This window comes from Mauremys mutica, chromosome 9 (genome assembly GCF_020497125.1).
Source record: "Mauremys mutica isolate MM-2020 ecotype Southern chromosome 9, ASM2049712v1, whole genome shotgun sequence".
In the NCBI taxonomy this organism is placed as follows: Eukaryota; Metazoa; Chordata; order Testudines; family Geoemydidae; genus Mauremys; species Mauremys mutica.
The window spans coordinates 90977621-90992262 of NC_059080.1; the positions used below are offsets into that span (position 1 = coordinate 90977621).

At 41.9% G+C, this 14642-nt stretch overlaps 1 long non-coding RNA gene across 1 annotated transcript in view; it reads left to right on the top strand.

Moving 5' to 3' along the window:
- LOC123377962 overlaps nucleotides 1-9209 on the top strand; it is a 29892-nt gene extending 20683 nt beyond the window's left edge. Inside the window, exon 4 of the long non-coding RNA XR_006582399.1 lies at nucleotides 8568-9209. This is a non-coding gene — a long non-coding RNA (uncharacterized LOC123377962). The remainder of the gene's footprint in view (nucleotides 1-8567) is intronic.
- The last annotated feature ends 5433 nt before the right edge of the window (nucleotides 9210-14642 follow it).

A 14642-nucleotide genomic window follows, 5' to 3' on the forward strand; every position in this document is an offset into this window, starting at 1 on the left:
AAGGATTTCAGAATCCATTTCATGATTTATATGGTGGCAACATTTTTTTGGCTTACCGCATTTTCTCTGACACTTTTTGGATTAAAGTTTTAGAACTTGTATTAACCTGAATGCTCTCAGAAATTTGGGCCCAAACCGGTTCTCCTTACTTAGGACTGGAAGGGACCAAAGCGTTTTTTTCAAAACGAGTTACTATGCAACCCCTTCAACTCCAAAACAAGCAAGCCACCCTCTTTTCACCTCATTGGTTTAAAAAACAAAAACCCACCCCTATCCTGCAGTGAGGGCAGGTTTATTTTTAATTCTACTCTTTTAATTTCCTTCTTTTTAACTTCAGTAATACTTAGCAATATTAACTGGTTACTTGTCACTGGCATATCCATCTGAGCTTCACATTGTGAAGCTTGCTGTGGGGTTCTTTGTTCTATATTTGCCTGTGATTTAATTATGGAATCATGAAGTCAGTGTTTGCAGAACTTTGTTGATCATTTTAACTTGAACATTTAGAAAACCACTCTATCTGCTGCAACATGACTAGATTTCAGTGGTACATATGCTGTGCTGATAACCATTCCTAAAGTGACAGTCAGTTTCAGGCAAATGCTCAAGTTCATAGGTCAACATAGTACTTCATTACTGGATAGAGAACATTGCTGATCTAGTGCATGCTAAATTAAATCTCTCTAGGCATAATTTCTGGTAGAGGTAAAATACAGTTTCCCATTTTGTTCTTATTGTTAAGTTAGCACTGGGAACATCTTTTAGAGGAAGAACAATATTACAGGTGGAAGTTAAACATTTGGAAAAATTGCAAATATTGCAATATATAGGACAGATCTGGAGAAGGAAAGCAGTGAATGATACAGGACAATTAAATGGTACCTTCTCCAAAATAGACTTATTTGAAAGAAACATGGAAATGGGAAACATGGAGCCAGAACACCCCGTTTTGCAGACATCTTGCAAAACTCCCACTAGGGTTACAGGATCCCAGATTGGCCTCACCATTCTATCAATAGGCGAGGGAAGTGCAAGGGGCAGGCAAACCTGGTCTGAGCAAGAGAGTGTGTGTGATATGGAGGCCATAGATAATGTGGCCTCCACCATATGGGACAACAGAAACTGTTCAGGCATTCGTATTCCCCCACCTATCTGGGTAATACTGATGGTTTGCATACTATACTGGCAGTGGTATCCCCATTGCGGTGGGGCAGTTCCAACTCTGCATATGGGGTCTTTATGGCATTGTGGTGTTACAAGTGAATACTAATCTGGCAGCACTAATCTTACATTTTGCTGTGGAATTTTATTCTTTGCCCTAGCTCATCCTCTAGTGGCTTGTCTGCACAGAGGATAACAGCCTGTTGCTGCTGCCAGCTAATGGAGTTACTCCTTTAACTCATATGTTACAGGTCTGGGCTTTGCAAGCTGAAAGTCTGGGGTCCAGACTCTGCCGATGGCCCATGGTGGGGTCCTTACAGTAGTTTGCTGTATGACTAAACAAGCTGGCCTAGCAGTGTCTTCCATAACATATGCCACAGAGGGCCAAAATGCTGACATCCCTTCTAAGAAGGGCAATTTAAGAGGCATCATACATTTTGCCAAACAACAGATTTAGGATTTTGTAAGTGCTGATGAAGGGAATAAGATTCTGCTTTAGATTATAAAATAGCTTGGAAGTAGGGAGAGATCAAATTGTTTTAAGACTGTCCATGTTCCTTGAGGACAGTTATGCCCAAGATCATATTGTGCAACCCCCTGAGAAATGGCAACACCCGAGCATGATGCACACATGCACACACTGAAGACCCTTTGTAAAAATCGAGGGAAAAAAAGAAGAGAAATGTTTTTATTTCTTCTTCAAGTATGTTTCCACCTCAAAACGTAGTTCCAAAATGAAAGCCTCAGAGTGTGTCCTCCCCTGAAAAAACAAGCAAACAAAAGAAGGGAGGAATTACGTGGTTGGTGAGTATACTGGCCGAGGAGTCAGCGGTCTTGTCCCTATGGAGTGTAGACCTTTCCTGAACGGATGATGGGACTGCTATCAGAGAACTCATGGAGGCTCCAGGCAAGCTCATGCATCTGCAGGTGGGAGGAAGGAGATAGAAGAAAGGAAGCTGGTGGAGAGCATGAAGAGTCAAGCAGGGAAGGTGAAAGTAGAATGAAGGGAGGACAGGAAACAGGGAAGAAGCTGGAAAGAAGATACCTGGCTGGAGAGAAAATTACATATCCAGCATTTATTGGTGATCAGATTGCTACTAATTGAATATAATCACTACTAATTGAATATAATTAGAAAATTCTTCCTGGTCAATATCCATTATTTGTTGGAGGCACACTGATACTTGTGAAGCGGCTTGAAACAAAACTAGTTTCAACTCAAATGTAAGACCTGAGTCAACATTGTATTACACTGTTTTATGTCATGTGGCTTCACTGATTTTTAGCAAAAAGCAGGAGTAAAACTACGGAGAATCCAGGGCCGCCCAGAGAATTCCGGGGGCCCGGGGTCTTCGGTGGCGGGGGGCCCCCGCTCAGGGGCGGCTCTAGACCCCAGCGTGCCAAGCAGGCGCGTGGGGCGGCCCTTTCCCTGGGGGGGCGGCATTTGGCTCCGGTTGAGCTCCCGCAGGCATGCCTGCGGCAGGTCGACCGGAGCCCGGGACTAGCGGACCTGCATGACTGCGGCGGGTGCCATGTTCCCGCGGCTCCGGTTGACCTGCCGCAGTCATGCCTGCGGGAGGTCCAGCCGAGCCGCGGGACGAGCGCCCCCCTCCGCAGTCATGCCTGCGGCAGGTCCACTCGTCCCGGGCTCCGGTGGACCTGCCGCAGGCATGCCTGCGGGAGCTCAACCAGAGCCGCGGGAAGAGGGGAAACACTCCGGGGGCCCCGGAACACACTCCTGGGGGCCCCTGCGGGACGCGGGGCCTGGGGCAAATTGCCCCTCTTGCCCCCCCCTCTGGGCGGCCCTGGGAGAATCAGGACCATAGCTGCTAGATATCTTCACTACTATTGGTCAGTGGGAACACCAGGTTTCCCAATGCCATTTTATAATATACAGGATTAAACTAGACAGAACTTGTTAGGCATGTTAGACAATTTCTCATATCTATATACTCATTATATGAAAAAGGGATTAGAGGGTTTTTAATATTTTCATAATGGAACTGCCATTATTTTTAACTTAAAATAACTGAATACTCTTAAATATCAACTATTTTTATTTAGTTAGGGTCTGATCCTCTTCCCATTGAAGTCAATGGGAGTTTTTGTACTGAATTCTGTGGGAGCTGGATCAGATCCTTATTAAGTTACAAGTTAAATGTAACAAGTCATATGCATCCGACGAAGTGGGTATTCACCCACGAAAGCTCATGCTCCAATACATCTGTTAGTCTATAAGGTGCCACAGGACTCTTTGCTGCAAGTTAAATGTATGTTGCCTCCTCCTCCCCAACCCACATGGTGGAAGCATGGTCACAGGATGAGAGGAAAAGAGTCAAACTACTCACAGCACTGCCTGGTTATCCAATGGAACTACTTTATCATTCTGCAGGGACCTATATAGGCATGCAGCAGTTCTCCAAAAAGGGCCATATTTTTGGAGTTTAATGTATCCACTCTACACATACCCCATCATACACCCTTGAAAGCTTATTTTATGACTGTTAGATGAGGTATGATGTGGAGCTGTCAAGTGGTACCATAAGCCTTTAGGCAAGATGAAACAATGGTATCCAAAATAAGAGTATCATTTTTTTGCAGGGTTCCAGGAACACTACAATGTGACTATGACTACCCGTGTTACTGTTTATATTAATTTCAACATGTTAATGTGGTGTTTACTGGTCAAACAACAACAATGTTGCTACCAAACAACAATGTATTAAAAAATTTGTACTGGTTTTGCATGGGCAAACTTCCCCCCCCCCCCCCCCGAAATGAAGCTTTTTAGCAAGTGGCAAAAATGGTGACTATGAACATTTTGCACTATACCAACATGAAATGTTTTTGTTTCTCATTGTTAATTGGTAAAGTATCTCACAAGTGATTTTTATATTTTCAGTTGAAATTTGCTGACCAGAGTGCACACATAGTGAAGGTTGTGCACCCGTAACCGTAGATTGCATGCACACAGTTTGTACTGAGTGGTGGGGAGATATAAATGTATGTGAATTCCTATTGTAATGCTTCTCCATTTGTAAGCTTTTGTACATACAAGGTAGCATTTAAAAGGTTTTAATTTGTAATAGCCAATGCATGTCTATGCAGCCTTTGAAATATTCTAGAAGCTAGCTTTCCAATTCAGTGACACTTATGCACAGGTCAGTATGTATTAGAGATGATAATACACACATTCCTATTATGAATATGCAAAAGCTGTCAGAGAAAGAAGTGGCCTAACAAGAAGTAGTGATGAAGACAAAGTCCACATACAAGTCCTTGCCTCTGCATTAAAGAGGGATGAAGAGCATGTTATAGCTCTTATCAGCCATGTCATCAACAATATGAAAAACCCATTTGATCCAGAATTACATCCAAAGATGCTTAACATATCTACTGGACTTTATGTAACATCAGATGTACAATAGTCTCTATTTAAAATAGCAGATATTGGTGAAGAACAAATGGTGAGATTTGTGAGAGGTTCACTTGATTATGATGGGACATGTGGCTTCTCCAGGCCAATTAAGAAATCTGGCTTCAAAATATTTGCTGAGCAAATTAAGTCTGGCAAGAGAGGGACAGTCACAGCACCTATCAGTTCAGAAATTGTTTCCCACAGAGCCCTGCCCTTTGCAAGATGCAGAGATGATGTTTAAATGGCAACTGTTCTTAGTCACCCATTAGGATCTGTGCCTATGGCCCTCTTCCATGCTGATGAAATAAGGAGAAGAGCAGACAAGGCTTAATTAGGGCATCAGCTAGAAGCTGAAAGAATCAATGAGCTAAAAGCATTCAACAAAGAAAACATAGGGTATATCAGAGATGCCATGGTTGCCATACAAATGATGGCTAGAGATAAATTCCACATATTTGATGAATTGGCTGCTGAGTACTTGAGGCAGGTCCTTCAAGGATTTGACAAAACTAATTCTGTAATCAAAGACTTTGACAGATATCACAACAGTAACTGTGGAAAAATGCAGAAAGATCTTGCCCTGCACTGTCTAAGGTTGGATGCAAGAAATACCAGGTAATTGATGGATGACCCATGCCTCCATGGAAAAAGTTTCTAAACATGGCATCTAAGAAACAGTCACTTGTAAAATTCCTCTGTGAATATATGATTCGGATTGCACCCGGGAGCATGGGAGCACACCCAACACAAACACTCCTTCTTGCTGGAGACTTTTCCAGTGGTGCAAAGTTCATCACCAGTAGAGGTGTGAAGAAGCCCAAGACTTCCGCAACACTCAAGAGGAAGTGGACAGAAGGACACTTCTCCGTGTTGCATATGCCATTGTGGCTTTTGCGTCTTTTGGTGTCAAAGGACCCATAGTAATTAGGTTACCTGATACAGATGTTTTGATCCTTGCTGTTCACTACTTTCCAAAAACGGAACACATAGATTACATGTGGATTGAAACAGGCAGCACCCCCAGCACAACTGACAAGCAGCACTTCAGACCTGTGCATACCATTTGTGACACATTCACTCCTGACATCTGCAACATACTTCCTGCTGCACACGCATTAACGGGATGTGACGGTGCCATCCCTATTTCATAGTTGGGGGGAGGAAATCTGTGTTTATTGTTGTCAAAACTACTTCTTAGCATTGCACACTGGCACGTGACCAGGATTCATCACCAAATTTTGGTCTGCTGGTTGTATCATTGGCTACCCCGGCCCGGGCTGGGTACTGATGGGGAATGCAACAGTGAATGCTGATCCATGCCCCCCATTGTCAAAACAAACAGAGCTAAAATTTTATTAAAGCTAATGTTAAAAAAATGATATAGTACACAGGTTAAGAAAAGAGTGTGCACCTGGGTATAGTGCTTAGATTATAGACAAATACAAAGTTTGTTTTAAAAGTCATAAGATACATATAGTGCATAATCAGCAATAACCCAAATTTAGGTGAATACATTTAACAATACAGTTTAGATGTTAGCATCCAAGTATTTGGGTACATCACTCATGAAAAGTTATACAGAGAGTTGGTTGTGGAAAGCAAATACAGCAGTGAGTGAAGATTGTCCCTTAGTAATTGAGTATTTAGGGTAGATTGTCCATTTAGAAAATACAATCCATAAGGGAAGTATTTCAGTTACTTTCCTGACTGCGCGTCTCATTGGCACTCGAGCTCATCCCTCCTGGTATTGCTGATGTCTGGTGACGTGTTCTATGTAGATGTCCTTTGACCACCTGATGGTGTCCGACACGGTGAGTTTTTGCATCAGCCGAGCGTAGTGCTGTCCGATTCTGCATTCTCTCAACATTCGCTCGTTACTGGGGTCCCATGCACCCAGAGCTCCGACCATCAGCATGTGTGTCTGCACCTGGTAACCCCAGCTCTCAAGGTTTCAGCTAGAGGAGCACATTTCTCCACCTTTCGAGCTTGGGCACTGTGGAAGGCCGGGGTCCTGTTCTCGAACGGCACTGTGATGTTCACCGTCAAGATCTTGCCAATTTGGGTAAGACAGACAAGCCTCAATCTCTGCAGCAAGAAAGTTGGCACACAATGCTGTATGACCAGAGCAAGAAAGAAAAGAAAACCCACAAAGATCTGAATTGCTTGCACCTCTGTCTTGTCATCAAAAAGGAGAAGTCTCTGGCCAAACTCCGATCGTGTGAGGACAGTCTTGAAGAGTATGGCAAAAGAGCATCTTGGTAAACAAAGATTTGGATGCCTTTGTACATAGGTGAACCAGATATAGGATCACCATTGCAACATGGGTGGTAAAATATGCATGGTGAACTAATGGTGAATAAGATGACGATGATATTGACTAGAAGTGTCATCCGCGCTATTTCATTTCAGTGATACCTGCACTCATTTATTTTTAGATTTTTGTTTTACCCTTTAGATTGCTGTTGCGATGCTTTGAGGTCACAAAGAAATCCAATGTTATGTCTTGAAATAATAGATAGAGACACTAAACTAACAGAAAATGAATGCAGATATTTCAAAGTGGTCATTTTAATGTGTTGAGGCTGTCATTGTTTATCCCTGTTTCTATGGTAATGGCACCACTTGACAGCTCCACGTTGTACCTCATCCTAAAGTAGACATAATAAGCGTTCAAATGAAGTATGATGCGTGTGTGTGCATGATCTGTTTCTTAATATTTCATATTGTTAATTACCAAAACTCAGTAAACATAAAGTTAAGAGAAACAAAAGCAAGTGTATGCTAAATCTTACAGGCCCTGCATGATCTGGTGGTATTTTATTTTGACTATTTCTTTCTCTTCTTTTTGCAGAATAACTTATCTTTTATTTTCAGTAAAGCCTCACCTCCAGCTGAGATATATTTAATTTTTATATTTCATTAAGAAAAAAATCTGAACTAGGAAAAAAAAACCCTGAATGCTTCCAATTAAGCATGTTTATTAGAAAACTAAAGTTAAAAGTGGCTGAACAGCAGATGAAAGCCATAGCCAGCTTGCAATTTTATTGTTAAAATGGCAGTACAGTGAAAATTGAAGTTTCTCAGTGAGGTGCTGTACGAACCCACAGTAAAAGAATTTCTACCCTGAGGAGCTTTCATTCTAAGGACCTGTTCCTGGGGTGAGCTCTGGGGCAAGTGAACCTCTACACTCACACGGAAATCATTGCAGGCTCATGGCCTAAATAAATAAGGTAAAGGGGGGGAAAATAGGCTGCAAACATACTAGTAGAGTGATCAAGGCAACGGGTGGCAAATCTCCTTGGCATGCAAAGGGATCTGAGCATGTGGGGGCAATTTTTTTGAATCACACAATCAGAGACTCCCTGGACAACCTAATAGTTTGATATACTCCTCTGTAAATGTATATTCTATACCAGTGGTTCTCAAACTAGGGTCGCCGCTTGTTCAAGGGAAGCCCTGGCGGGCCAGGCCGGTTTGTTTACCTGCCGCGTCCGCAGGTTCCGTCGATCACGGCTCCCACTGGCCATGGTTCACCACTCCAGGCCAATAGGGGATGCAGGAAGGGCGGCCAGCATGTCCCTCAGCCCACACCACTTCCTGCAGCCCCCATTGGCTTGGAGCGGTGAACCGTAGCCAGTGGGAGCCACGATCGGCCGAACCTGCAGATACAGCAGGTAAACAAACTGGCCTGGCCCTCCACGGACTTTCCCTGAACAAGCGGTGGCCCTAGTTTGAGAACCACTGTTCTAAACTATATGCTACTGTACTGTCTCAAATATTACACACACAATGGGCCTGATATCAGTTACACCAGTGTAAATAAGGAGTAACTTCAGTTAAGTCAATGGAGTTAAACTGGTTTTAATACAGTTTGTGGGATTAGAACGAGAGCTGTTCTTTTTTAATTAGAGTGCAACTTTGTTATATATATGTACCTGTAATCTGATATGAAAACACACATCTCTAACTCTAACTTTCTGTGTTTCAGTTGTTTGAAGAATCAAACACAGCAAGCTGAATATAAAAAATTACAGTAACGTCTAAGTGCAACCTGCCTTAAGCAACTATTCAAGAGCCAAGTGACATTTAGTTGCCAAGTAAAGGTGGTTTTTAATTACAGATTGAACAAATTGTACTGGAAACCTTAGTTTAAAGTGGTTGTTTAAGACAAGAGACTGCTGACTGAATGGAGGCCTTTACTGTAACTAACACTTAAGTAAGGAGTGGTTTCCAGAAGAGTCAAAAGCAGTTGATTTCATTGTTCTTGGCTCACATCTACTCCGCTTTAGTCTTGCGACTTTTATGCTTTTGTATGTATGATTATTAGGAGAGAAAAAACACTCTATCCTTCAAGTTTCATTGTTTTCGAGTATAGATAAGTCCAACAACATTATTGTAAATACCAGTCATTCTTTTTATTTTCCCCATAATTTTATGTGACACTTCCATAAAAATAATGGCAGTCTTATCTGGAATCTACTTGTAAACGCTGGAGAAAATTCTATAAATAATCCTGCAGTCCTCTCACTATTGTATAAACTCCCATGAATTTCCTGTGAGGGTTGAGTGCTTTGTAAAAGAGGCTGATTGAACCAAAAACTCCTGGTTCCATATTACTGTCCCCCCCCCTACACCCACCCACAAAAAAAACTTTTAAGATAAAGTTCAGGTCTGGATCCAAACTTTGTGGCTTGAGTTCACCTTCACTCGTTAGTAGATAACATTCTTTTCACACCCTAAAATATTGTGTAAATGAAGGATAAAAATATTACCAGAAAGAGATATGGTCTCCAGAACTGAGTCAAGAACTCTTTCTAATCCTGGTTCAGATATTGATTTCCTCTGTGACTACTTAGGGATAATTATTGCTTTTGCTTCAAGTCATCTGAGAGGCACAGTTCCTTCATGCTACAGGGTGATGTGGTAACTTCTTGCAAGCTTATACCAATATCAAATTATAACAAACCCACATTGATTCAGGTGGACTGGTTGGCACTGACTTGGGTGGCCAGAGAAAAGCTTGGCCTATTCCCTGTCCTTTCCCCACCCATTCCTCATCCACCTGCTCTGGGTAGGGGAGTAACAAGTGCATTGCACCTGCTTACTCCTGTATGCCTGTCCCCAAGGTCTTAGCCTGCACATGGGCCTAAGGGCGAAGAGAGGGTGGTCTTTTACCCCTTACACTCCTTCATGGCTGTGTAGGCCAAGACTCAGTCTCTCTTTGTTAATTTCCCATCAGTGAAAGGACTACCTTACAGAGGTGCTGGATGTAATTAGTCTCCATAAAGTTCTTTTGAAGATGAAAAGTGCAATGTTAATTATTCTTAATAATATTATTATGCATAAATCTTGTCATTTAAAATAAATAAGTGTTGACATACTATTTGTGATGGGATGGATAAACTCCACACTGGAGAGTGTCAAGGTGGCAGGAACAACTCTGGGCCTGGGAAGCCCCACCTCAACAGGCTTGCTGGGCATTCTGCAGTTGGAGGAGTGAGGGATATCAAAGGGAGTGTCTTCAGCCCAGCAAGGTGGCAGGCAGAGAGAGGCAGATCAGCAGTCACAGCTGCAGAAGGACTATCCCAGGAAGGCATCCCCAAAGGGAGGTCTACTGCATGGAGCTGGGACTCTCTAGCCTCTGAGACCCATGGATCAGATTGCCAGGGACAACTGCCAGCCATGACACGCCCTGATGGTGGGGGGCTTTATCTTGTCCAAGAGGGCCCCTGGATTGGAACCCAGTGGAGTGAGAGGGCCTGGGTTCCTCCATCCCGTGCTGCTAGGTGGTGCTGCTACCATGGACTCTTAATGCTTAGGCGAGGCTGCCTTTTTAAGGCCATGGGAATTGCACATGGAGGGCTTCCAGGATTGTGACTTGATAGATGATAGATGCTATTTTCAAATAAAAGTATTTCATCCGTTTCCAAGCATGTTTCTTTCCAAAATATTATGCATGAAGGAGTAGCTGCTTGCAAAATGTAGCTGCTTGCAAAATAAATTAAGAAAAGATGTAGTTATAATTAAAGGGAGACTCAAGTCCCAAGGTTCTTGCGATACAAATCTCAATTTACCCAAAATTTGGGGTCAGAAGGTTGGCTCCGATATGATCTAGGCACAGATCTAGCTATGACATACAAACAGAAACATCCAACATACTTATGTCCTACTTAGATGTAAGCACATTTCCATGAAATATGGAGCCTCTCAGCTGGCAATTAGGATTCTTTAGAATATAATAAAAAAAAAATCCACAATGATAATAAGAAATGGTAATCAAAATGTTGACAGGCCCTTTACTATCACAGAGCTGTGATAGGTGCTGCTTTAAGCTTCCTTGTCATAAACCTTCTCCTACTCTAATATTTTAGAATAGGGCCTGGCAACCTATTCTGACCTTACTCTTGATAACTGTGGCACCAGAGTGCACGGCTTTCAGAAAACCGAGAAAGCAATTTCTAACATAGTTCTAACACATGCAAACACCAGAAATGTATGAATTAATCTAAACTAAATAAGCCAGTATGTTGAATTTATGATTATAGCAAATATCTGAGTCTCAAATGGTAATTTTATCTCTTGTACCATTTTGCAAAGTTGTATATTCAGAAAGTATTAAATATTTTTAAAGCTGTTTTTTCTTCAAAATACAGGGAAATTCATTAATACCAGCAAAGAGCTGAATCCTGTAGTATGCTGCATACCTTAATTTCTGTATGTTGCTTTTCATGCTGTTAAACTAAAGAATCAAAAGTTCATAACTGCATTTTCTGGCTGAAGCCATGACAAAAAAAAGGAGACTACTCTATAAATACATGGACCTGATCCTGCTGACGGTTAGACTGTGAAATACAGTCAGTAAGATCTATGAAATCTAGAGAGCAGTATTGATGTTAGCACCAGAGGGAGCCACTTGCCCATCTCTTGGCCAGATAAGAACTATAATGATGGTAATGTTCAAACAATAAGGGACAAAATGGCAGAAAAAAATGGTAATCAGTTGGACATGGTCCAGACACTGTAAATTATATTTTAAAACATAAGTCCTTACTTGGAGCAGTTGACTGATTCAGGCATTTTTTATATTGAATACTCTTATTTTTTTATATATTTAGATCTGAATGTACACATCCGATTTTGCATTTAGAGTGTTGTCATTAAAGCTAGCGGGGAGATAGAACATTAAATATTCTAAAACTGAATTATGAATTTAAATCATGAGTATCATCTAGATTCCATATATACTACAATAATAATATACATTTATATAGTATACTATAATAATATACATTTATATAGTATACTATAATAATATACATTTAATATATTATGCAGTTAAATACATGCATTTGCAGATTAACTTTAAGGTAAATAAATTCAGTAATTACATACTGGGCCCTAACATTTCTGGTTCTACATCACATCATGTAATATCTGGTAGGTAGGTAGATATGGCCAATTCTGCATTTTTGTGCCCCAAATCCTACATTCCTTGTCTTCAGTGAGCTTGTTGGGTGCACAGGAATTAAGGATCTGGCCCATATTTTCACATGTCTCTCAGACTACTAGACTGTGAAATTTGTGCAGCATACCATGGGAGAGGCATTTCTCTTAGATTTGCATCTAAGATCTTGTATTTTAGGCATAGCTAATTATGTATTATTTATTTGTATTACAGTAGTGTCTAGAAGTCCCAGCTGAGATCAGGGCTCAGTTGTGCAAGGCACTTTATTTACCAGTAATAAGACAGAGCTCATTCTTTGAAGAGTTTACAATCTAAATAGACAAGACAGACAAATTATTGGAGAAAGTAAGTATTATCCCCTGAATAGCAGTGGGCTGAAAAGTTTGTCTGAAACGGGGCTTGGCTGACTTGCCAAGTTCACAAAAGTAAGACTATGGCAGAGCTAGGAATCAAATCTAAATCTCTTAAATCCCAGTACAGTACTTTATCCACAAGATCATCCTTGCTCTCCTAACTTTAATGCCATAAGAACTGATCGCCATACAGTGAATACAGAGGCAAATAACAGTAAGTTTTTTAAAAATAGATTAGTAGTTTCAAGAATAAACTCGGGTAGTAGAAATCAGTTACTTATTTACACACAAATATATCCTTTCCTCTGGGACAGGATGCTCCACTGGTATTCCAGCAATGTAACAATACTGAAAACATCATGCAAATTCATGGAAAGCTGAAGAGAAATTTAACATAAAATATCATATAACTACAAATTAATGTCTGCTTAAACAGAGCATTTCCAAATGTACATGTGTAACATTCAAACATATATAAATCCATATATATATAACACACAAATATGTATTATACATGTGTGCAAAATTAGAGATTTTGTCAACTTGCCCCAAAGTGCTAGATTTCATTAATATACATCTACGGAGCAACTTCAGCACACATACAGGGTCCTAGCTTTGTTTTGTTTGATAAGAAAGATCAGAATCGCCTCATTTGTTCGCTGCACAGAGTTTGGAAATGAATGGACATGCTTGCCAATTTTACATGTTTGGACTAAATCAAGTATGAAATTCTTCTATACTTTACAAGTTGTGCTGCCAGATTTAAATGAATTCCCTCTCTGAGACTGAAGAGAACAAAAAGTGACGGTGTTTCTGCAACAGATTTTCCACTTTTTACATTTTTAATTCATTAAATCCAGAAATTCTACATTCCTACCTTATACATCCTTTTGTTTGGCTGGTGGGCAGCGGTAGTTTAGTTCAGAGACCAAGAGTCAGGCAATTGAGATTCTAAGGGTATGTCTTCACTACCGGCTGGATCGGTGGGCAGCGATCGATCCAGCGGGGATTGATTTACCGCGTCTAGGCTTGATAAATCAATCCCCGAGCGCTCTTCCGTCGACTCCTGTACTCCAGCTCGGCGAGAGGCACAGGCAGAGTCGACGGGGGAGTGGCAGCAGTCGACTCACTGTAGTGAAGACACCACGGTGAGTCGATCTAAATATGTTGATTTCAGCTACGTTATTCACATAGCTGAAGTTGCGTAACTTAGATCAACACCCCCCCCGAAGGGTAGACCAGGCCTAACAGTGCTACTAACTCCTGTGGAGACTTTGGGCAAGTTGCTTAATGTCGCTGTGCCCTGGCTTCTCTCTCTGTGGAATGAGAATAATATGTTTGTTTGTAAAGTGCCTTGGTAAAGCACCCTGGGGTCTTCACGTTAGAAAAATCACACTTCTAATAAATATGAAGTATTATTTCTTCCCTGCTTTTATCTGGATCCTTTAATTCCTATTTAATTCTCCCTGACTCCTAGCCTTTCTGTTCCTTCAGTCCTTTTGTAATCTGTTTAGCTCTACCCAGGGGTGGCTCTAGCCATTTCGCCGCCCCAAGCACGGCGGCATGCCACAGGGGGCGCTCTGCCGGTCGCCAGTCCCGCGGCTCCGGTGGACCTCCCGCAGACGTGCCTGCGGATGCTCCACCGAAGCCGCGGGACCAGCGGAGCCTCCGCAGGCACGTCTGCGGGAGGTCCACCAGAGCCACCTGCCGCCCTCCCGGCGACCGGCAGAGCGCCCCCCGCGGCATGCCGCCCCAAGCACGCGCTTGGCTTGCTGGGGCCTGGAGCCGCCCCTGGCTCTACTACCCTATATCCTACCTCCACTCTCAGCCCAAGAGCTGCTGCCCCCTTAACTTGAAACACTCATAAGCTTCTATAGTGTTTTTGCAGAAAAATCAGAACTTGAAACAAAACCTCGCTATAAAATATTAACATTAAAGATTCACTCCAAATTCATATGGCCTCATTTTGTGAAAGAGCAGGAAGAGAGAAAAGAATTAGGGCCATTTCAGACTGATTGGTAAGCAGCTAGACCACTGGGTGGTCTTCTGAGCTTTGACATTTTTTCTGCCTTCGGCAGTGGGACTTTGAGTGACTAGGGGAATGTAGCACATGGGTTAATCAGCCAGACATAACCAAAGATTGGTGATTTTTTTTAAATGTATTGATTTAGCGACTCTGTTTCTCAAATGACAAGCTCAGGGATTTTAAACAAGTTGCCTTCAATCAGCTCAGTGCAGAATTTGG